We start from the raw sequence: 25,138 nt of genomic DNA, 5'->3' as shown, positions 1-25,138 counted from the left end.
TAGCGCTGAGTGTTTATAGAGCAGTGTGTTTATAGATCAGTGTGTTTATAGAGCAGTGTTTTTATAGATCAGTGTGTTTATAGATCAGTGTTTTTATAGATCAGTGTGTTTATAGAGCAGTGTGTTTATAGAGCAGTGTTTTTATAGAGCAGTGAGTTTACAGAGCAGTGTGTTTATAGCGCTGAGTGTTTATAGAGCAGTGTGTTTATAGATCAGTGTGTTTATAGAGCAGTGTGTTTATAGAGCAGTGTGTTTACAAAGCTGAGTGTTTATAGCGCTGACTGTTTATAGAGCAGTTTGTTTATAGAGCAGTGTGTTTATAGTGCTGAGTGTTTATAGATCAGTGTGTTTATAGGTCAGTGTGTTTATAGAGCAGTGTGTTTATAGAGCAGTGTGTTTATAGAGCAGTGTGTTTACAGAGCTGAGTGTTTATAGATCAGTGTGTTTATAGAGCAGTGTGTTTACAGAGCAGTGTGTTTATAGCGCTGAGTGTTTATAGAGCAGTGTGTTTATAGAGCAGTGTGTTTATAGCGGTGAGTGTTTATAAAGCAGTGTGTTTATAGAGCAGTGTGTTTACAGAGCTGAGTGTTTATAGATCAGTGTGTTTATAGAGCAGTGTATTTATAGGTCAGTGTGTTTATAGAGCAGTGTGTTTATAGAGCAGTGTGTTTATAGAGCAGTGTGTTTACAGAGCTAGGTGTTTATAGATCAGTGTGTTTATAGAGCAGTGTGTTTATAGATCAGTGTGTTTATAGAGCAGTGTGTTTCTAGATCAGTGTGTTTCTAGATCAGTGTGTTTCTAGATCAGTGTGTTTATAGAGCAGTGTGTTTCTAGATCAGTGTGTTTATAGAGCAGTGTGTTTATAGCGCTGAGTGTTTATAGAGCAGTGTGTTTATAGAGCAGTGTGTTTATAGAGCAGTGTGTTTACAGAGCTGAGTGTTTACAGAGCAGTGTGTTTATAGATCAGTGTGTTTACAGAGCTGAGTGTTTATAGAGCAGTGTGTTTATAGATCAGTGTGTTTATAGAGCAGTGTTTTTATAGAGCAGTGTGTTTACAGAGCTGAGTGTTTATAGAGCAGTGTGTTTATAGATCAGTGTGTTTATAGGTCAGTGTGTTTATAGAGCAGTGTGTTTGTAGAGCAGTGTGTTTACAGAGCTGAGTGTTTATAGCGCTGACTGTTTATAGAGCAGTGTGTTTATAGAGCAGTGTGTTTATAGTGCTGAGTGTTTATAGAGCAGAGTGTTTATAGATCAGTGTGTTTATAGGTCAGTGTGTTTATAGAGCAGTGTGTTTATAGAGCAGTGTGTTTATAGAGCAGTGCTTTTATAGATCAGTGTGTTTATAGAGCAGTGTGTTTAAAGATCAGTGTGTTTATAGAGCAGTGTGTTTACAGAGCTGAGTGTTTATAGAGCAGTGTGTTTATAGATCAGTGTGTTTATAGGTCAGTGTGTTTATAGAGCAGTGTGTTTATAGAGCAGTGTGTTTACAGAGCTGAGTGTTTATAGATCAGTGTGTTTATAGAGCAGTGTGTTTACAGAGCAGTGTGTTTATAGCGCTGAGTGTTTATAGAGCAGTGTGTTTATAGAGCTGAGTGTTTACAGAGCTGAGTGTGTCTAGAGCAGTGTATTTATAGGTCAATGTGTTTACAGAGCAGTGTGTTTATAGAGCAGTGTGTTTATAGAGCAGTGTGTTTATAGATCAGTGTGTTTATAGATAAGTGTGTTTATAGAGCAGTGTGTTTCTAGATCAGTGTGTTTATAGAGCAGTGTGTTTATAGAGCAGTGTGTTTATAGATCAGTGTGTTTATAGAGCAGTGTGTTTATAGCGCTGAGTGTTTATAGAGCAGTGTGTTTATAGATCAGTGTGTTTATAGAGAAGTGTGTTTATAGAGCAGTGTGTTTATAGCGCTGAGTGTTTATAGAGCAGTGTGTTTATAGAGCAGTGTGTTTATAGCGCTGAGTGTTTATAGAGCAGTGTGTTTATAGAGCAGTGTGTTTATAGCGGTGAGTGTTTATAAAGCAGTGTGTTTATAGAGCAGTGTTTATAGATCAGTGTGTTTATAGAGCAGTGTGTTTATAGCGCTGAGTGTTTATAGAGCAGTGTGTTTATAGATCATTGTGTTTATAGAGCAGTGTGTTTATAGAGCAGTGTGTTTATAGCGCTGAGTGTTTATAGAGCAGTGTGTTTATAGAGCAGTGTGTTTATAGCGCTGAGTGTTTATAGAGCAGTGTGTTTATAGATCATTGTGTTTATAGAGCAGTGTGTTTATAGAGCAGTGTGTTTATAGCGCTGAGTGTTTATAGAGCAGTGTGTTTATAGATCAGTGTGTTTATAGAGCAGTGTTTTTATAGATCAGTGTGTTTATAGATCAGTGTTTTTATAGATCAGTGTGTTTATAGAGCAGTGTGTTTATAGAGCAGTGTTTTTATAGAGCAGTGAGTTTACAGAGCAGTGTGTTTATAGCGCTGAGTGTTTATAGAGCAGTGTGTTTATAGATCAGTGTGTTTATAGAGAAGTGTGTTTATAGAGCAGTGTGTTTATAGCGCTGAGTGTTTATAGAGCAGTGTGTTTATAGAGCAGTGTGTTTATAGCGCTGAGTGTTTATAGAGCAGTGTGTTTATAGAGCAGTGTGTTTATAGCGGTGAGTGTTTATAAAGCAGTGTGTTTATAGAGCAGTGTTTATAGATCAGTGTGTTTATAGAGCAGTGTGTTTATAGCGCTGAGTGTTTATAGAGCAGTGTGTTTATAGATCATTGTGTTTATAGAGCAGTGTGTTTATAGAGCAGTGTGTTTATAGCGCTGAGTGTTTATAGAGCAGTGTGTTTATAGAGCAGTGTGTTTATAGCGCTGAGTGTTTATAGAGCAGTGTGTTTATAGATCATTGTGTTTATAGAGCAGTGTGTTTATAGAGCAGTGTGTTTATAGCGCTGAGTGTTTATAGAGCAGTGTGTTTATAGATCAGTGTGTTTATAGAGCAGTGTTTTTATAGATCAGTGTGTTTATAGATCAGTGTTTTTATAGATCAGTGTGTTTATAGAGCAGTGTGTTTATAGAGCAGTGTTTTTATAGAGCAGTGAGTTTACAGAGCTGAGTGTTTATAGAGCAGTGTGTTTATAGATCAGTGTGTTTATAGGTCAGTGTGTTTATAGAGCAGTGTGTTTAAAGAGCAGTGTGTTTACAGAGCTGAGTGTTTATAGCGCTGAGTGTTTATAGAGCAGTGTGTTTATAGAGCAGTGTGTTTACAGAGCTGAGTGTTTATAGCGCTGACTGTTTATAGAGCAGTGTGTTTATAGAGCAGTGTGTTTATAGTGCTGAGTGTTTATAGAGCAGTGTGTTTATAGATCAGTGTGTTTATAGGTCAGTGTGTTTATAGAGCAGTGTGTTTATAGAGCAGTGTGTTTATAGAGCAGTGCTTTTATAGATCAGTGTGTTTATAGAGCAGTGTGTTTAAAGATCAATGTGTTTATAGAGCAGTGTGTTTACAGAGCTGAGTGTTTACAGAGCTGAGTGTTTATAGAGCAGTGTGTTTATAGATCAGTGTGTTTATAGGTCAGTGTGTTTATAGAGCAGTGTGTTTATAGAGCAGTGTGTTTACAGAGCTGAGTGTTTATAGATCAGTGTGTTTATAGAGCAGTGTGTTTACAGAGCAGTGTGTTTATAGCGCTGAGTGTTTATAGAGCAGTGTGTTTATAGAGCTGAGTGTTTACAGAGCTGAGTGTGTCTAGAGCAGTGTATTTATAGGTCAATGTGTTTATAGAGCAGTGTGTTTATAGAGCAGTGTGTTTCTAGATCAGTGTGTTTATAGAGCAGTGTGTTTATAGAGCAGTGTGTTTATAGATCAGTGTGTTTATAGAGCAGTGTGTTTATAGCGCTGAGTGTTTATAGAGCAGTGTGTTTATAGATCAGTGTGTTTATAGAGAAGTGTGTTTATAGAGCAGTGTGTTTATAGCGCTGAGTGTTTATAGAGCAGTGTGTTTATAGAGCAGTGTGTTTATAGCGGTGAGTGTTTATAAAGCAGTGTGTTTATAGAGCAGTGTTTTTATAGATCAGTGTGTTTATAGATCAGTGTTTTTATAGATCAGTGTGTTTACAGAGCAGTGTGTTTATAGAGCAGTGTGTTTACAGAGCTGAGTGTTTATAGCGCTGAGTGTTTATAGAGCAGTGTGTTTATAGAGCAGTGTGTTTATAGAGCAGTGTGTTTATAGAGCAGTGTGTTTACAGAGCTGAGTGTTTATAGCGCTGACTGTTTATAGAGCAGTTTGTTTATAGAGCAGTGTGTTTATAGTGCTGAGTGTTTATAGATCAGTGTGTTTATAGGTCAGTGTGTTTATAGAGCAGTGTGTTTATAGAGCAGTGTGTTTATAGAGCAGTGTGTTTACAGAGCTGAGTGTTTATAGATCAGTGTGTTTATAGAGCAGTGTGTTTACAGAGCAGTGTGTTTATAGCGCTGAGTGTTTATAGAGCAGTGTGTTTATAGAGCAGTGTGTTTATAGCGGTGAGTGTTTATAAAGCAGTGTGTTTATAGAGCAGTGTGTTTACAGAGCTGAGTGTTTATAGAGCAGTGTGTTTATAGATCAGTGTGTTTATAGGTCAGTGTGTTTATAGAGCAGTGTGTTTGTAGAGCAGTGTGTTTACAGAGCTGAGTGTTTATAGCGCTGACTGTTTATAGAGCAGTGTGTTTATAGAGCAGTGTGTTTATAGTGCTGAGTGTTTATAGAGCAGAGTGTTTATAGATCAGTGTGTTTATAGGTCAGTGTGTTTATAGAGCAGTGTGTTTATAGAGCAGTGTGTTTATAGAGCAGTGCTTTTATAGATCAGTGTGTTTATAGAGCAGTGTGTTTAAAGATCAGTGTGTTTATAGAGCAGTGTGTTTACAGAGCTGAGTGTTTATAGAGCAGTGTGTTTATAGATCAGTGTGTTTATAGGTCAGTGTGTTTATAGAGCAGTGTGTTTATAGAGCAGTGTGTTTACAGAGCTGAGTGTTTATAGATCAGTGTGTTTATAGAGCAGTGTGTTTACAGAGCAGTGTGTTTATAGCGCTGAGTGTTTATAGAGCAGTGTGTTTATAGAGCTGAGTGTTTACAGAGCTGAGTGTGTCTAGAGCAGTGTATTTATAGGTCAATGTGTTTACAGAGCAGTGTGTTTATAGAGCAGTGTGTTTATAGAGCAGTGTGTTTATAGATCAGTGTGTTTATAGATAAGTGTGTTTATAGAGCAGTGTGTTTCTAGATCAGTGTGTTTATAGAGCAGTGTGTTTATAGAGCAGTGTGTTTATAGATCAGTGTGTTTATAGAGCAGTGTGTTTATAGCGCTGAGTGTTTATAGAGCAGTGTGTTTATAGATCAGTGTGTTTATAGAGAAGTGTGTTTATAGAGCAGTGTGTTTATAGCGCTGAGTGTTTATAGAGCAGTGTGTTTATAGAGCAGTGTGTTTATAGCGCTGAGTGTTTATAGAGCAGTGTGTTTATAGAGCAGTGTGTTTATAGCGGTGAGTGTTTATAAAGCAGTGTGTTTATAGAGCAGTGTTTATAGATCAGTGTGTTTATAGAGCAGTGTGTTTATAGCGCTGAGTGTTTATAGAGCAGTGTGTTTATAGATCATTGTGTTTATAGAGCAGTGTGTTTATAGAGCAGTGTGTTTATAGCGCTGAGTGTTTATAGAGCAGTGTGTTTATAGAGCAGTGTGTTTATAGCGCTGAGTGTTTATAGAGCAGTGTGTTTATAGATCATTGTGTTTATAGAGCAGTGTGTTTATAGAGCAGTGTGTTTATAGCGCTGAGTGTTTATAGAGCAGTGTGTTTATAGATCAGTGTGTTTATAGAGCAGTGTTTTTATAGATCAGTGTGTTTATAGATCAGTGTTTTTATAGATCAGTGTGTTTATAGAGCAGTGTGTTTATAGAGCAGTGTTTTTATAGAGCAGTGAGTTTACAGAGCAGTGTGTTTATAGCGCTGAGTGTTTATAGAGCAGTGTGTTTATAGATCAGTGTGTTTATAGAGAAGTGTGTTTATAGAGCAGTGTGTTTATAGCGCTGAGTGTTTATAGAGCAGTGTGTTTATAGAGCAGTGTGTTTATAGCGCTGAGTGTTTATAGAGCAGTGTGTTTATAGAGCAGTGTGTTTATAGCGGTGAGTGTTTATAAAGCAGTGTGTTTATAGAGCAGTGTTTATAGATCAGTGTGTTTATAGAGCAGTGTGTTTATAGCGCTGAGTGTTTATAGAGCAGTGTGTTTATAGATCATTGTGTTTATAGAGCAGTGTGTTTATAGAGCAGTGTGTTTATAGCGCTGAGTGTTTATAGAGCAGTGTGTTTATAGAGCAGTGTGTTTATAGCGCTGAGTGTTTATAGAGCAGTGTGTTTATAGATCATTGTGTTTATAGAGCAGTGTGTTTATAGAGCAGTGTGTTTATAGCGCTGAGTGTTTATAGAGCAGTGTGTTTATAGATCAGTGTGTTTATAGAGCAGTGTTTTTATAGATCAGTGTGTTTATAGATCAGTGTTTTTATAGATCAGTGTGTTTATAGAGCAGTGTGTTTATAGAGCAGTGTTTTTATAGAGCAGTGAGTTTACAGAGCTGAGTGTTTATAGAGCAGTGTGTTTATAGATCAGTGTGTTTATAGGTCAGTGTGTTTATAGAGCAGTGTGTTTAAAGAGCAGTGTGTTTACAGAGCTGAGTGTTTATAGCGCTGAGTGTTTATAGAGCAGTGTGTTTATAGAGCAGTGTGTTTACAGAGCTGAGTGTTTATAGCGCTGACTGTTTATAGAGCAGTGTGTTTATAGAGCAGTGTGTTTATAGTGCTGAGTGTTTATAGAGCAGTGTGTTTATAGATCAGTGTGTTTATAGGTCAGTGTGTTTATAGAGCAGTGTGTTTATAGAGCAGTGTGTTTATAGAGCAGTGCTTTTATAGATCAGTGTGTTTATAGAGCAGTGTGTTTAAAGATCAATGTGTTTATAGAGCAGTGTGTTTACAGAGCTGAGTGTTTACAGAGCTGAGTGTTTATAGAGCAGTGTGTTTATAGATCAGTGTGTTTATAGGTCAGTGTGTTTATAGAGCAGTGTGTTTATAGAGCAGTGTGTTTACAGAGCTGAGTGTTTATAGATCAGTGTGTTTATAGAGCAGTGTGTTTACAGAGCAGTGTGTTTATAGCGCTGAGTGTTTATAGAGCAGTGTGTTTATAGAGCTGAGTGTTTACAGAGCTGAGTGTGTCTAGAGCAGTGTATTTATAGGTCAATGTGTTTATAGAGCAGTGTGTTTATAGAGCAGTGTGTTTCTAGATCAGTGTGTTTATAGAGCAGTGTGTTTATAGAGCAGTGTGTTTATAGATCAGTGTGTTTATAGAGCAGTGTGTTTATAGCGCTGAGTGTTTATAGAGCAGTGTGTTTATAGATCAGTGTGTTTATAGAGAAGTGTGTTTATAGAGCAGTGTGTTTATAGCGCTGAGTGTTTATAGAGCAGTGTGTTTATAGAGCAGTGTGTTTATAGCGGTGAGTGTTTATAAAGCAGTGTGTTTATAGAGCAGTGTTTTTATAGATCAGTGTGTTTATAGATCAGTGTTTTTATAGATCAGTGTGTTTACAGAGCAGTGTGTTTATAGAGCAGTGTGTTTACAGAGCTGAGTGTTTATAGCGCTGAGTGTTTATAGAGCAGTGTGTTTATAGAGCAGTGTGTTTATAGAGCAGTGTGTTTATAGAGCAGTGTGTTTACAGAGCTGAGTGTTTATAGCGCTGACTGTTTATAGAGCAGTTTGTTTATAGAGCAGTGTGTTTATAGTGCTGAGTGTTTATAGATCAGTGTGTTTATAGGTCAGTGTGTTTATAGAGCAGTGTGTTTATAGAGCAGTGTGTTTATAGAGCAGTGTGTTTACAGAGCTGAGTGTTTATAGATCAGTGTGTTTATAGAGCAGTGTGTTTACAGAGCAGTGTGTTTATAGCGCTGAGTGTTTATAGAGCAGTGTGTTTATAGAGCAGTGTGTTTATAGCGGTGAGTGTTTATAAAGCAGTGTGTTTATAGAGCAGTGTGTTTACAGAGCTGAGTGTTTATAGAGCAGTGTGTTTATAGATCAGTGTGTTTATAGGTCAGTGTGTTTATAGAGCAGTGTGTTTGTAGAGCAGTGTGTTTACAGAGCTGAGTGTTTATAGCGCTGACTGTTTATAGAGCAGTGTGTTTATAGAGCAGTGTGTTTATAGTGCTGAGTGTTTATAGAGCAGAGTGTTTATAGATCAGTGTGTTTATAGGTCAGTGTGTTTATAGAGCAGTGTGTTTATAGAGCAGTGTGTTTATAGAGCAGTGCTTTTATAGATCAGTGTGTTTATAGAGCAGTGTGTTTAAAGATCAGTGTGTTTATAGAGCAGTGTGTTTACAGAGCTGAGTGTTTATAGAGCAGTGTGTTTATAGATCAGTGTGTTTATAGGTCAGTGTGTTTATAGAGCAGTGTGTTTATAGAGCAGTGTGTTTACAGAGCTGAGTGTTTATAGATCAGTGTGTTTATAGAGCAGTGTGTTTACAGAGCAGTGTGTTTATAGCGCTGAGTGTTTATAGAGCAGTGTGTTTATAGAGCTGAGTGTTTACAGAGCTGAGTGTGTCTAGAGCAGTGTATTTATAGGTCAATGTGTTTACAGAGCAGTGTGTTTATAGAGCAGTGTGTTTATAGAGCAGTGTGTTTATAGATCAGTGTGTTTATAGATAAGTGTGTTTATAGAGCAGTGTGTTTCTAGATCAGTGTGTTTATAGAGCAGTGTGTTTATAGAGCAGTGTGTTTATAGATCAGTGTGTTTATAGAGCAGTGTGTTTATAGCGCTGAGTGTTTATAGAGCAGTGTGTTTATAGATCAGTGTGTTTATAGAGAAGTGTGTTTATAGAGCAGTGTGTTTATAGCGCTGAGTGTTTATAGAGCAGTGTGTTTATAGAGCAGTGTGTTTATAGCGCTGAGTGTTTATAGAGCAGTGTGTTTATAGAGCAGTGTGTTTATAGCGGTGAGTGTTTATAAAGCAGTGTGTTTATAGAGCAGTGTTTATAGATCAGTGTGTTTATAGAGCAGTGTGTTTATAGCGCTGAGTGTTTATAGAGCAGTGTGTTTATAGATCATTGTGTTTATAGAGCAGTGTGTTTATAGAGCAGTGTGTTTATAGCGCTGAGTGTTTATAGAGCAGTGTGTTTATAGAGCAGTGTGTTTATAGCGCTGAGTGTTTATAGAGCAGTGTGTTTATAGATCATTGTGTTTATAGAGCAGTGTGTTTATAGAGCAGTGTGTTTATAGCGCTGAGTGTTTATAGAGCAGTGTGTTTATAGATCAGTGTGTTTATAGAGCAGTGTTTTTATAGATCAGTGTGTTTATAGATCAGTGTTTTTATAGATCAGTGTGTTTATAGAGCAGTGTGTTTATAGAGCAGTGTTTTTATAGAGCAGTGAGTTTACAGAGCAGTGTGTTTATAGCGCTGAGTGTTTATAGAGCAGTGTGTTTATAGATCAGTGTGTTTATAGAGAAGTGTGTTTATAGAGCAGTGTGTTTATAGCGCTGAGTGTTTATAGAGCAGTGTGTTTATAGAGCAGTGTGTTTATAGCGCTGAGTGTTTATAGAGCAGTGTGTTTATAGAGCAGTGTGTTTATAGCGGTGAGTGTTTATAAAGCAGTGTGTTTATAGAGCAGTGTTTATAGATCAGTGTGTTTATAGAGCAGTGTGTTTATAGCGCTGAGTGTTTATAGAGCAGTGTGTTTATAGATCATTGTGTTTATAGAGCAGTGTGTTTATAGAGCAGTGTGTTTATAGCGCTGAGTGTTTATAGAGCAGTGTGTTTATAGAGCAGTGTGTTTATAGCGCTGAGTGTTTATAGAGCAGTGTGTTTATAGATCATTGTGTTTATAGAGCAGTGTGTTTATAGAGCAGTGTGTTTATAGCGCTGAGTGTTTATAGAGCAGTGTGTTTATAGATCAGTGTGTTTATAGAGCAGTGTTTTTATAGATCAGTGTGTTTATAGATCAGTGTTTTTATAGATCAGTGTGTTTATAGAGCAGTGTGTTTATAGAGCAGTGTTTTTATAGAGCAGTGAGTTTACAGAGCTGAGTGTTTATAGAGCAGTGTGTTTATAGATCAGTGTGTTTATAGGTCAGTGTGTTTATAGAGCAGTGTGTTTAAAGAGCAGTGTGTTTACAGAGCTGAGTGTTTATAGCGCTGAGTGTTTATAGAGCAGTGTGTTTATAGAGCAGTGTGTTTACAGAGCTGAGTGTTTATAGCGCTGACTGTTTATAGAGCAGTGTGTTTATAGAGCAGTGTGTTTATAGTGCTGAGTGTTTATAGAGCAGTGTGTTTATAGATCAGTGTGTTTATAGGTCAGTGTGTTTATAGAGCAGTGTGTTTATAGAGCAGTGTGTTTATAGAGCAGTGCTTTTATAGATCAGTGTGTTTATAGAGCAGTGTGTTTAAAGATCAATGTGTTTATAGAGCAGTGTGTTTACAGAGCTGAGTGTTTACAGAGCTGAGTGTTTATAGAGCAGTGTGTTTATAGATCAGTGTGTTTATAGGTCAGTGTGTTTATAGAGCAGTGTGTTTATAGAGCAGTGTGTTTACAGAGCTGAGTGTTTATAGATCAGTGTGTTTATAGAGCAGTGTGTTTACAGAGCAGTGTGTTTATAGCGCTGAGTGTTTATAGAGCAGTGTGTTTATAGAGCTGAGTGTTTACAGAGCTGAGTGTGTCTAGAGCAGTGTATTTATAGGTCAATGTGTTTATAGAGCAGTGTGTTTATAGAGCAGTGTGTTTCTAGATCAGTGTGTTTATAGAGCAGTGTGTTTATAGAGCAGTGTGTTTATAGATCAGTGTGTTTATAGAGCAGTGTGTTTATAGCGCTGAGTGTTTATAGAGCAGTGTGTTTATAGATCAGTGTGTTTATAGAGAAGTGTGTTTATAGAGCAGTGTGTTTATAGCGCTGAGTGTTTATAGAGCAGTGTGTTTATAGAGCAGTGTGTTTATAGCGGTGAGTGTTTATAAAGCAGTGTGTTTATAGAGCAGTGTTTTTATAGATCAGTGTGTTTATAGATCAGTGTTTTTATAGATCAGTGTGTTTACAGAGCAGTGTGTTTATAGAGCAGTGTGTTTACAGAGCTGAGTGTTTATAGCGCTGAGTGTTTATAGAGCAGTGTGTTTATAGAGCAGTGTGTTTATAGAGCAGTGTGTTTACAGAGCTGAGTGTTTATAGCGCTGACTGTTTATAGAGCAGTTTGTTTATAGAGCAGTGTGTTTATAGTGCTGAGTGTTTATAGATCAGTGTGTTTATAGGTCAGTGTGTTTATAGAGCAGTGTGTTTATAGAGCAGTGTGTTTATAGAGCAGTGTGTTTACAGAGCTGAGTGTTTATAGATCAGTGTGTTTATAGAGCAGTGTGTTTACAGAGCAGTGTGTTTATAGCGCTGAGTGTTTATAGAGCAGTGTGTTTATAGAGCAGTGTGTTTATAGCGGTGAGTGTTTATAAAGCAGTGTGTTTATAGAGCAGTGTGTTTACAGAGCTGAGTGTTTATAGATCAGTGTGTTTATAGAGCAGTGTATTTATAGGTCAGTGTGTTTATAGAGCAGTGTGTTTATAGAGCAGTGTGTTTATAGAGCAGTGTGTTTACAGAGCTAGGTGTTTATAGATCAGTGTGTTTATAGAGCAGTGTGTTTATAGAGCAGTGTTTTTATAGAGCAGTGAGTTTACAGAGCTGAGTGTTTATAGAGCAGTGTGTTTATAGATCAGTGTGTTTATAGGTCAGTGTGTTTATAGAGCAGTGTGTTTATAGAGCAGTGTGTTTACAGAGCTGAGTGTTTATAGCGCTGAGTGTTTATAGAGCAATGTGTTTATAGAGCAGTGTGTTTATAGCACTGAGTGTTTATAGACCAGTGTGTTTATAGATCAGTGTGTTTATAGAGCAGTGTGTTTATAGAGCAGTGTGTTTACAGAGCTGAGTGTTTATAGATCAGTGTGTTTATAGAGCAGTGTGTTTATAGATCAGTGTGTTTATAGAGCAGTGTGTTTATAGTGCTGAGTGTTTATAGAGCAGTGTGTTTATAGAGCAGTGTGTTTATAGCGGTGAGTGTTTATAGAGCAGTGTGTTTATAGAGCTGAGTGTTTACAGAGCTGAGTGTTTATAGAGCAGTGTGTTTATAAAGCAGTGTGTTTATAGAGCAGTGTGTTTATAGCGCTGAGTGTTTATAGAGCAGTGTGTTTATAGCGCTGAGTGTTTATAGAGCAGTGTGTTTACAGAGCTGAGTGTTTATAGATCGGTGTGTTTATAGAGCAGTGTGTTTATAGATCAGTGTGTTTATAGATCAGTGTGTTTATAGCGCTGAGTGTTTATAGAGCAGTGTGTTTATAGCGCTGAGTGTTTATAGAGCAGTGTGTTTATAGAGCAGTGTGTTTATAGTGGTGAGTGTTTATAAAGCAGTGTGTTTATAGAGCTGAGTGTTTACAGAGCTGAGTTTTTATAGAGCAGTGTATTTATAGAGCAGTGTGTTTATAGAGCAGTGTGTTTATAGATCAGTGTGTTTATAGAGCAGTGTGTTTGTAGATCAGTGTGTTTATAGAGCAGTGTGTTTATAGCGCTGAGTGTTTATAGAGCAGTGTGTTTATAGAGCAGTGTGTTTATAGCGCTGATTGTTTATAGAGCAGTGTGTTTATAGAGCAGTGTGTTTATAGCGGTGAGTGTTTATAAAGCAGTGTGTTTATAGATCAGTGTGTTTATAGAGCAGTGTGTTTATAGATCAGTGTGTTTATAGAGCAGTGTGTTTATAGATCAGTGTGTTTCTAGATCAGTGTGTTTCTAGATCAGTGTGTTTATAGAGCAGTGTGTTTCTAGATCAGTGTGTTTATAGAGCAGTGTGTTTATAGAGCAGTGTGTTTATAGATCAGTGTGTTTATAGAGCAGTGTGTTTATAGCGCTGAGTGTTTATAGAGCAGTGTGTTTATAGATCAGTGTGTTTATAGAGAAGTGTGTTTATAGAGCAGTGTGTTTATAGCGCTGAGTGTTTATAGAGCAGTGTGTTTATAGATCATTGTGTTTATAGAGCAGTGTGTTTATAGAGCAGTGTGTTTATAGCGCTGAGTGTTTATAGAGCAATGTGTTTATAGAGCAGTGTGTTTATAGCGCTGAGTGTTTATAGAGCAGTGTGTTTATAGATCATTGTGTTTATAGAGCAGTGTGTTTATAGAGCAGTGTGTTTATAGCGCTGAGTGTTTATAGAGCAGTGTGTTTATAGATCAGTGTGTTTATAGAGCAGTGTGTTTATAGATCAGTGTGTTTATAGCGGTGAGTGTTTATAAAGCAGTGTGTTTATAGAGCAGTGTGTTTATAGCGGTGAGTGTTTATAAAGCAGTGTGTTTATAGATCAGTGTGTTTATAGAGCAGTGTGTTTATAGAGCAGTGTGTTTATAGATCAGTGTGTTTATAGAGCAGTGTGTTTATAGATCAGTGTGTTTATAGAGCAGTGTGTTTATAGATCAGTGTGTTTATAGAGCAGTGTGTTTATAGATCAGTATGTTTATAGAGCAGTGTGTTTATAGCGCTGAGTGTTTATAGAGCAGTGTGTTTATAGAGCAGTGTGTTTATAGCGGTGAGTGTTTATAAAGCAGTGTGTTTATAGAGCTGAGTGTTTACAGAGCTGAGTGTTTATAGAGCAGTGTATTTATAGATCAGTGTGTTTATAGAGCAGTGTGTTTATAGATCAGTGTGTTTATAGAGCAGTGTGTTTATAGCGGTGAGTGTTTATAAAGCAGTGTGTTTATAGAGCTGAGTGTTTACAGAGCTGAGTGTTTATAGAGCAGTGTATTTATAGATCAGTGTGTTTATAGAGCAGTGTGTTTATAGAGCAGTGTGTTTATAGAGCAGTGTGTTTATAGAGCAGTGTGTTTATAGCGGTGAGTGTTTATAAAGCAGTGTGTTTATAGAGCTGAGTGTTTACAGAGCTGAGTGTTTATAGAGCAGTGTATTTATAGATCAGTGTGTTTATAGAGCAGTGTGTTTATAGATCAGTGTGTTTATAGAGCAGTGTGTTTATAGAGCAGTGTGTTTATAGAGCAGTGTGTTTACAGAGCTAGGTGTTTATAGATCAGTGTGTTTATAGAGCAGTGTGTTTATAGAGCAGTGTGTTTATAGATCAGTGTGTTTCTAGATCAGTGTGTTTCTAGATCAGTGTGTTTCTAGATCAGTGTGTTTCTAGAGCAGTGTGTTTCTAGATCAGTGTGTTTCTAGATCAGTGTGTTTATAGAGCAGTGTGTTTATAGATCAGTGTGTTTATAGAGCAGTGTGTTTATAGCGCTGAGTGTTTATAGAGCAGTGTGTTTATAGATCAGTGTGTTTATAGAGAAGTGTGTTTATAGAGCAGTGTGTTTATAGCGCTGAGTGTTTATAGAGCAGTGTGTTTATAGATCATTGTGTTTATAGAGCAGTGTGTTTATAGAGCAGTGTGTTTATAGCGCTGAGTGTTTATAGAGCAATGTGTTTATAGAGCAGTGTGTTTATAGCGCTGAGTGTTTATAGCGCTGAGTGTTTATAGATCATTGTGTTTATAGAGCAGTGTGTTTATAGAGCAGTGTGTTTATAGCGCTGAGTGTTTATAGAGCAGTGTGTTTATAGATCAGTGTGTTTATAGAGCAGTGTGTTTATAGAGCAGTGTGTTTATAGAGCAGTGTGTTTATAGAGCAGTGTTTTTATAGAGCAGTGAGTTTACAGAGCTGAGTGTTTATAGAGCAGTGTGTTTATAGATCAGTGTGTTTATAGGTCAGTGTGTTTATAGAGCAGTGTGTTTATAGAGCAGTGTGTTTACAGAGCTGAGTGTTTATAGCGCTGAGTGTTTATAGAGCAATGTGTTTATAGAGCAGTGTGTTTATAGCACTGAGTGTTTATAGACCAGTGTGTTTATAGATCAGTGTGTTTATAGAGCAGTGTGTTTATAGAGCAGTGTGTTTACAGAGCTGAGTGTTTATAGATCAGTGTGTTTATAGAGCAGTGTGTTTATAGATCAGTGTGTTTATAGAGCAGTGTGTTTATAGTGCTGAGTGTTTATAGAGCAGTGTGTTTATAGAGCAGTGTGTTTATAGCGGTGAGTGTTTATAGAGCAGTGTGTTTATAGAGCTGAGTGTTTACAGAGCTGAGTGTTTATAGAGCAGTGTGTTTATAAAGCAGTGTGTTTATAGAGCAGTGTGTTTATAGAGCAGTGTGTTTATAGATCGGTGTGTTTATAGAGCAGTGTGTTTATAGATCAGTGTGTTTATAGATCAGTGTGTTTATAGCGCTGAGTGTTTATAGAGCAGTGTGTTTATAGCGCTGAGTGTTTATAGAGCAGTGTGTTTATAGAGCAGTGTGTTTATAGTGGTGAGTGTTTATAAAGCAGTGTGTTTATAGAGCTGAGTGTTTACAGAGCTGAGTTTTTATAGAGCAGTGTATTTATAGAGCAGTGTGTTTATAGAGCAGTGTGTTTATAGATCAGTGTGTTTATAGAGCAGTGTGTTTGTAGATCAGTGTGTTTATAGAGCAGTGTGTTTATAGCGCTGAGTGTTTATAGAGCAGTGTGTTTATAGAGCAGTGTGTTTATAGCGCTGATTGTTTATAGAGCAGTGTGTTTATAGAGCAGTGTGTTTATAGCGGTGAGTGTTTATAAAGCAGTGTGTTTATAGATCAGTGTGTTTATAGAGCAGTGTGTTTATAGATCAGTGTGTTTATAGAGCAGTGTGTTTATAGATCAGTGTGTTTCTAGATCAGTGTGTTTCTAGATCAGTGTGTTTATAGAGCAGTGTGTTTCTAGATCAGTGTGTTTATAGAGCAGTGTGTTTATAGAGCAGTGTGTTTATAGATCAGTGTGTTTATAGAGCAGTGTGTTTATAGCGCTGAGTGTTTATAGAGCAGTGTGTTTATAGATCAGTGTGTTTATAGAGAAGTGTGTTTATAGAGCAGTGTGTTTATAGCGCTGAGTGTTTATAGAGCAGTGTGTTTATAGATCATTGTGTTTATAGAGCAGTGTGTTTATAGAGCAGTGTGTTTATAGCGCTGAGTGTTTATAGAGCAATGTGTTTATAGAGCAGTGTGTTTATAGCGCTGAGTGTTTATAGAGCAGTGTGTTTATAGATCATTGTGTTTATAGAGCAGTGTGTTTATAGAGCAGTGTGTTTATAGCGCTGAGTGTTTATAGAGCAGTGTGTTTATAGATCAGTGTGTTTATAGAGCAGTGTGTTTATAGATCAGTGTGTTTATAGCGGTGAGTGTTTATAAAGCAGTGTGTTTATAGAGCAGTGTGTTTATAGCGGTGAGTGTTTATAAAGCAGTGTGTTTATAGATCAGTGTGTTTATAGAGCAGTGTGTTTATAGAGCAGTGTGTTTATAGATCAGTGTGTTTATAGAGCAGTGTGTTTATAGATCAGTGTGTTTATAGAGCAGTGTGTTTATAGATCAGTGTGTTTATAGAGCAGTGTGTTTATAGATCAGTATGTTTATAGAGCAGTGTGTTTATAGCGCTGAGTGTTTATAGAGCAGTGTGTTTATAGAGCAGTGTGTTTATAGCGGTGAGTGTTTATAAAGCAGTGTGTTTATAGAGCTGAGTGTTTACAGAGCTGAGTGTTTATAGAGCAGTGTATTTATAGATCAGTGTGTTTATAGAGCAGTGTGTTTATAGAGCAGTGTGTTATCAGGGTGGTGAACTCACCCAGTTTACTAGCGTTTTCTCTGATGTTCTTCAGCTTTTACACCATCTCCTCATCTATAAAGGCCTCTTTGCCGTCGGGTCCCCGACCAGAGGGGTTGCTTGCCGGGATGACGCTGATCAAACAGTGGATCTTATCGTTCAGGCCGGGACTGATGTTGTAAAATTCATCATCTGTATTTATTGGATCATCACCAAACTTAAGGGAATAGACGATATTCATCATTAGTTATTAAAAAATATATATATATATTATTAATATATAATAAATTATTATAATTAAATTACTGTTGTTTGATTGTACTTACTTTGTAGCCATTTTTTATGTGGCCTTTTAAAGCATTGATGATGTCATCAGGATTAACCCCTCCTGAAGTACGTTCCAGACCTTTCACATCATAGATGGCAAAACGTCCCACACTGTATTTCTTGTACTGTAAACAAACAATAATAATAATAATAATAACACAGGGCTAAACCACTGCATTAATAACAAGACAGCTAACAAGGCAGACCTGGAGAGGGTAAACCACGAGCATAGAAAACAGTTATGAAGTCTCTTTTGTACACAGTGACAGGATGAATTGGCAATACTTTGTAAAGCTGAGGAAAAGGGTTATTTACACAGAGGCTATTGGGTCAAAACAGGTGCACATGATTATCAGTAGTCATGTGACAGGGAGAGGTGCATTATGGGAGGTGGAGTTTCTGGTATCAGCAGGGACAGAAAAGAGGCTCGATTTAGGTTTAATTTAAATAATATTTAATTTTTGCAGGAACAATGCAAATGTCCTATAGTCTATATAACAGGTTATTACTAAAGGAGTCATTGTCAGGGTGGGTGCAGGGAGGACGAGGAGGCGGACGCAGATGCAAACAACAGGGGATTTATTAACAAAAATACAAAATAAACATGGAATATAATGAAAACAAGGCTGAGGAAACTGGGGAACACATGGACCACTAACAGACGTAAAACGTACAAGGATCGACACCGGGGAAATGAAACACGGACCTTAAATAGAGGTGCACACACACAGGAAACATGAAACACCTGGGACGAAGGGGCGGAGTTACAGAAGAACACAGGTGAGTGGAAAAACACAGGCACGAGGACAGACAGGAAACAGGGCCAGGACCTTACATAACCCCCCCCTTAACGCGCAACTCCCGGGGCGCGAAAAACGAAACCCCAGGAGCAGGTCAGGAGAGGGCGGAAAACAAAGAACAAGACAAGACAGAACTAGGACGGAGACCGGACAGGGAACTGGACAGGAGACAGGGACGGACACTGGAACAGGGACTGGACAGGGGACACAAAGGGAGACGGAGACTGGACATAAGGCCGTACTGGGGACTGGACACTGGACAGGGCAGGAGACTGGGGCATGACACTGGACACAGACTGAACATGGGGCAAGGACTGGACAGGGGACCGAACAGGAGACGGAGACTGGACAGGGAACGGAGACTGGGACTGGACAGGGGGTTCAGACTGAACAAACGACTGGACTGGGGACTGAGACTGGACAGGGAACAGAACACAGGGCTGAGACTGGACACGGGGCTGAGACTTGACAGGGGGCTGGACGTTAGACTGGGACAGAGACTGGACTGTGGAGGAGAACATAGACTGGGCTAGGGGCTTAGACTTGACAGAGGACTTGGGCTGGACAAACTGGGTCTGGACAAGACAGGGCGATGGAACCGGGACAAATATACTTACTGGGACTGACACAAATACGGTGACAGGGATGGGAACAGAAAAACCACCGGGGATAGGAATGGGAACAAACACAGACAATGGGACCAGGACAGGGAGAGACATGGGAACAAACAAAACTTGGGGATGCCCAGGACTGGCTAAAGTCTGTGGGGTAGTTAGAGGGGCCAGCCTGGGCACAGTTCTTGGGCAGAGGTCCGGGGGCCTTGGGGCGGGCCTAGGAGCCCGTGACCTGGGAGCAGGCCTGGGGATAGGCTGGGGGGCATACAAAGTTCTGGGAGTGGGCACAGGGTCAGAGGCGGCCGGAGCCGCGGGCACAGGGTCAGAGGCGGCCGGAGCCGCGGGCACAGGGTCAGAGGCGGCCGGAGCCGCGGGCACAGGGTCAGAGGCGGCCGGAGCCGCGGGCACAGGGTCAGAGGCGGCCGGAGCCGCGGGCACAGGGTCAGAGGCGGCCGGAGCCGCGGGCACAGAGTCAGAGGCGGCCGGAGCCGCGGGCAGCGCTGAAACAGAGGCGGCCAGAGCCGCGGGCAGCGCTGAAACAGAGGCGGTGGGTCCTGCTGGCGTGAGCGCGGCAGGCACCGCGGGTACAGAGTCAGAGGCGGCCGGAGCCGCGGGCACAGAGTCAGAGGCGGCCGGGGCCGCGGGAACTGGGTCAGAGGCGGCCGGAGCCGCGGGCACTGCTGAAACAGAGGCGGCCGGAGCCGCGGGCAGCGCTGAAACAGAAGCGGTGGGTCCTGCTGGCGTGAGCGCGGCAGGCACCGCTGACGTGGAGGCTGCTGCCACCGCGGGCTTGGAGGCGGCTGGCACCGCTGGCGAAGAAGCCGCTTCAGCCGGAGCTGAGAGTGCGGCTGCCGCCAAGACCCGGACTGGAGCCGCAGATTCAGCAGTGGGCGTGGTTGTAAACACCGGACCGGAGCTTGCTTCCGGAGCCGGAGTCGAGGATCTGGAAGCCGGCCGGGCTGGTGAGCTGGAAGCCTGCCGAGCTGGAGTGTTGGAAGTCGGCCGGGCTGGAGAGCTGGAAACCGGCCGCGCTGGAGTGCTGGAAGTCGGCCGGGCTGGAGAGCTGGAAGCCGATCGAGCTAGCAGGCTAGCTAGCTTAGCTGGAGCTTCAGAGAGCGGCGCTGCCGCTGCCGCTGTAGTCTCGGGGAGCGGCGCGGCCGCCGCTGAAGTCTCGGGGAGCGGCTGAGCCACGGGAGTCACGGGGCGTGGAGCCTCAGCCGCGTGCTTCTTGGAGCGCGGATGAGCCACGGGAGTCACAGAGCGTGGCGTCCCATCCGCTGGCTTCACGGAGCGTGGCGTCTCGGTCGCGGGATTCTCGGAGCGCGGCGTCACGGCCGCGGGATTCTCGGAGCGCGGATTAGCCACGGGAGTCACAGAGCGTGGCGTCCCATCCGCTAGCTTCACGGAGCGCGGCATCTTGGCCGCGAAAGTCACCGAGCGTGGGTAGAGTACAGCCCCTGGGGGAAACGGCAATGGAGTACGGGCTGGTGCGGGGTAGAGCTCCTCCTCCTCCTCGGAGCTACTGGGCGCACATCCCAGGTAGTCCCACGGGCTGCGCGCCACTTGCCTCGGGTACTCATGGCTACTGCCACACACGGGATGAGACCCGAGGCTCAACGCATCAGCCCTTAGCGCCCCCCCAAGCAAATCCTCCCCCGTAAAGGGATCCTCTTCATGCTGGCGGGACCCCTTAGAACGTCTACCCCGAGGCCTGCGGCGTCCTTTAGGCCTCGGGGATTCCAACGCCGGGGTCCCGCATGGTGCATGGCGGATCGCCAACCTGGAGCCGGTCCAGCGGTTTGCTGCGTCCATTTTTGGGGTCGATCCTTCTGTCAGGGTGGGTGCAGGGAGGACGAGGAGGCGGACGCAGATGCAAACAACAGGGGATTTATTAACAAAAATACAAAATAAACATGGAATATAATGAAAACAAGGCTGAGGAAACTGGGGAACACATGGAACACTAACAGACGTAAAACGTACAAGGATCGACACCGGGGAAATGAAACACGGACCTTAAATAGAGGTGCACACACACAGGAAACATGAAACACCTGGGACGAAGGGGCGGAGTTACAGAAGAACACAGGTGAGTGGAAAAACACAGGCACGAGGACAGACAGGAAACAGGGCCAGGACCTTACAGTCATCAGCTAAATGCAATAAAATAGAAATATCGAGTACATAAACACATCTAAACGGTTTAGCCACAATAAAATAGTTTGGTTGTAAATGATAATAAATTATTGTCTAAAGCTTTTTCAAAAGCTAATTCTAGTGAAACCCCGCATTTGATGGAAACATAGTTGATCTAGAGCTGCAGTTAGATAACTACTGAATTGTTGATGATGTGGTTCTTCTGTTTACATTTAGATTTTCTAAAAGATTTTAATTACTGTGATATTTTACAGGGTGGACTGAAACTTAAGCTTTACCTCTTTAAAGCTCATAAAAAATAGGAGAAATATTAAGTAATTTATTATGATATATTAATAATTAATATGAATAATTGCTGAACATGCAGCAGTAATATAAATAAATCAGTGTAAATTGTATGATGTCAGTACTGATGTCAAAGGCTACTTTATTAAAGGGATGGGGTTATAACAAGAGGACAAATTGGAAAGAGAATTTTTCCTTCTTAGTAAAACTATTGGATGTCATGTGATTGTCAGGTGTGTTTTGTTGCCCAGGTGTGTCCTGATACATTAATTATTCAAACAATAAACTCTCAGTTTCAGATTTAGGTTTTATCTGTGCTGACTAAGCTTTTAACCAGTAACATGAAAACCAGAGAGCTGTGAGTCTATAAGTGAAAAACAATCAGTTGTGAAGCTGAGAGAAAATGGAAAATCAATCACAGCAATCAAAAATATTGGCCACAGCCAGAACATCCATTTGGAATGTTTAGAGAAAGAAAGTCGTCACTGGTGTACTAACAGGTAGAACAGGTAGACCAAAGAAAACTACAGCAGTTGATGAAACAGAAATATTGTGAGTTCTGTAAAGGAAAAAACAACTATTGATGACATCAGCAACAACCTCCAGAGATCAGATATCACAATCTACTGTTCACAGAAGACTTCATAACAAAAGTACGGAGGCTTCACCAGAACCAGAGCTAACCATGTAAACTGGGATGAGATGTTTGGTTAAAAATACACATCTGTGACTCAAAACACAGAATAAACCCACTGTGTGCTTAATAAAATGCAGCTTGTGATGCAGTTAGCTTAACTTTGGAATTAACTACATAGATAATCAAGGTTTGAGAAAAAAACTATATTAGAATGTTCAACTTGCCCTGATGTACCTGATCAGCCAATTTTCATTTTTAAACTGTGTTTATTCATTTAGGATTGCTGGACTTTATTGAGTTAACCTGTTAAAAACCTTTAGCCCCCTATGGATCATAAATCAGTCATTATGTATATCAGCAGTGTATTAGACACATCATACCACCACTTACTTTATTAAGTGCCTTTAAAGCAGAGAAAACTCTAGAATATGCAGAACAGTGGGAATATGCAGTAGAATATTCAGGAACATGATTGAGAAACACTGATCTAACCTGACTTCTGTTCATTTGTAGATCACAGTAAGACCGTAAGACAGTAAGACAAAAAAAGTATAAAGAGAAAGAGAATGTTGTAAAATTAGTTAATCTTAATAGTTGAGTTGTGAATGTTGAAAAATGAATTTATTTTAATAGTTCAGGGTTAGAGTTAGGGTCTGTTAGAGTTTGCGGTGTAATTTATTATTTAGAGGGGTAAATGAGGAAATGTGGAGAAGACTGAAATTAACTGAACTGATCAAAAGAAACAGGTTATGACTATGAAACATGAATAACTTTTAAAGAGTATTAATTGAGTAGGCCCCTTAGGAGTAATATTTATTAATATTTCTTTCAATATTTTGTTTCAGTGTGTCATAAAAGGTAATAGAACAATTCAGAAAGAAGAAACATTGTTATATGAAATCCGTTGTTGCTGTACTGTTTTGCATACTTTATTGAGGAATGGATTTATTAATGGGCTTCTTAGTAAAATATGATACTATTTTTAGGTCACCAACAGTCATTTTGCAGAATTTCTGCCTTTGACATTATATATCAGGATACTTATTATAATATATACACAGATTCACTGAGCTTTCGCTCTTTGGATGTCGGCTTTAACCGCGAGGTCGGTGATGAGAGCAATGGAAACGACTTCTGGTTAATGTCTTATTCTGCTATCAGACTGGAGGAGTTTGGGTTATCTAACATTTATATTAACTTCTGACAAAAATCTCTATAAAACATAAAGTTACATTCTTTTTTATTCATAAAAGGACACCATCGTAAGAAGTGCTTTCAGTAGTAAAAATTAAAACACCCTTGACAAGAACAACAGGAAGGCCAGGCTGGAATCTGCCATCATGCCTACGGATTGATTATGGACTAATGAGACAAATAATAAGCTTTGAGAAACCCAAATGTTTTCTGTCTACAGCAGAAATAAAGTGATCACTGTTGTAATACTTTTAGAGGGGAAATTAATAAATTATACATATATAGACAGTGTTCTCAAGTCTCACGTTTTGAGCGTGTGACACATGCACCTCAGCGAGTTCACACACTCACACGCCACACATGGTATTTCTCACGCTTGGCAATCAGAATATAGAACGCTCTGTTGTTAGGCAGACCTAGTCAAAGAGGGTTGAGTTTCAGCCAGAGTGTCAGGCGTGAAGAACTGTCAGATTCAAACAGAAGAAGAACGGCGCTCAACCCACCACTACCCAACCCCCCCCCCCCCCATCTCATTCTCACTTCAAAAAAACTTGCGAGCCCTGTATAGAGACCAGATTAATGATGGTAAAGTGTACTCACATTCAGAGTATAACTGGTGGAGGAACCTGTCGCTGCCGGAGCGTTAACAAACGGACGATTTTCAAAAATACTTTTAATGGTGTTGATGGTGCTGGATTTTCCTGCCCCAACTGGACCGTGCAGGAGGAGGCGGAGTTCTGTGACCTCATCAGTACAGATCTTCAGATTTTTCAGGGATTTTATCATTTCATTCGGCCTGACAAACAAAGAAAACAGCTAAACAATCACCGTCCATCATCCGTTCTACACTTAATACCTGCTCAGAAATACAGAGCAGTCTCATGACTATTTAGTAAACAACTTGTTCCACCAGCTGATAACATCAATAACAGGTGCAGCTTTTGTTCTTAAATGGTAAACCATCACCTGCTAACAACATTAAATTCTAAATGAGTTACAATGATCAGAATATTAAACCACAACCAAGCCTAATCCTTAAGTAAATTATCAGCAGTCTGGACCCCCTGTACCAGAACTCATCCCAGTCACGCTTTTTATTTATTTATAGATCTGCTGATAAATAACAACAGATCACCTTTAGATCAATAAATAAGGTCCTACAAGTTAAATGCATGAAATATATTTATGAACATAAACTTACTCTTTTGGTATGTTCCTCCATTCCTTCAGTGCTGTTAAAATAGAAACAAATTAATTGATTAAATAAAAACAAAAAAATGTGAGGAATTCTTCATAATACAGGTTCCTTGATAGTCCTTGGTTTGGTTTATACGCAAAAATAAATGATGTTTAACAATAACTTAATTTTTACTTAATGTCTCAATTTACTATAATAACAACATTCTCAAATATTAATGTTTTTGTTTATCGTTTTGATGAGCTTTAATGGTTGGTTAAAAAAAATGAACCACATAATGTTATATTTGTGACTAATTTCATCTAAAGCTCAACTACAGGCTTACAGTTTAACAGTTTAACAGTGATCAGAGATTTTTTCAGTTTTACAGATTTTTAGATTATCAGATTATCATATGATTTGATTGTTACATGATAAAATGATCAGATTCTTAGATTATTATATTATTCAATTATTACATTATTAGATTATTACTATTTACCATTAATGTACCGCTTTTATTTTTAATTACTTAAAAAAACTATAAAATATATACTGTACAAATTACTAGTAAAAAATACTAGAGAACTGGCAGTTAATTAATAATAAATTAAAGCTTGTTTTACAATATGATTCCCACTAAATAACTGTAGTTATGTTAAGTGTATTTCTGTATGAATTATTATGATAATCAGTGTTTTCTGTGGTTTGGGGACGGTTGGTACCGAGGGTGATGTTGGCGGAATGGGAGACGCTGCCGGTGATGTTGGTTAAAGTTAGGCTGTATTTTCCTACATCCTTCTCTACGTTTTTAATCTCCAGGCTGAAGGTCGAGTTCCTGGCGGTTGAGATGTGCTTCCCCTTCACACGCAGCTGACAGCCGTCCTTCGCCCACGTCGCCGTGACGTTTCCTGTGTTTGCGTCACAAATGAGCTTCACGTTTTTTCCTCTTTCTACATCCTGATCAGCAAAAACTGAAACAAGTTAAAATTAGTTATATCAACTTCTACTCCCTTCACCCTGAACTCCGCCCACAGGATAGACCACATGACTCCGCCCACAGGATAGACCACAGGACTCCACCCACAGGATACACACACGCTAGCAGCTCATACACCACCCCCATCAGTGCTAATCACTGCAGTGCTGAGATTAACCACCCAAATAATAATAATCATAATAAAAATAATAATAATAGCTGTATCTCTGTGGTGGTTTTCTATCCTGTGGGTTTTAAGTATTAAAGAACTGAGTGAAAATACGGAGGAGAAAAACAAAGCATTAATTTACCGCTTAATATTTATTAA

The 25,138-nt window shown here is 39.7% G+C and overlaps 1 pseudogene; it reads right to left on the bottom strand.

The window, feature by feature from the left end:
* The window catches only part of LOC125795253 (interferon-induced protein 44-like), a 32,085-nt pseudogene extending 7,219 nt beyond the window's left edge, over window positions 1–24,866 (bottom strand).
* Between the last annotated feature and the right edge of the window lie 272 nt (window positions 24,867–25,138).

This window comes from Astyanax mexicanus, unplaced genomic scaffold, assembly GCF_023375975.1.
Source record: "Astyanax mexicanus isolate ESR-SI-001 unplaced genomic scaffold, AstMex3_surface scaffold_46, whole genome shotgun sequence".
Classification (NCBI taxonomy): Eukaryota; Metazoa; Chordata; class Actinopteri; order Characiformes; family Acestrorhamphidae; genus Astyanax; species Astyanax mexicanus.
The sequence above is the reverse complement of the archived record's forward strand: the minus strand, read 5'-3'. Positions and strand labels throughout refer to the sequence as shown.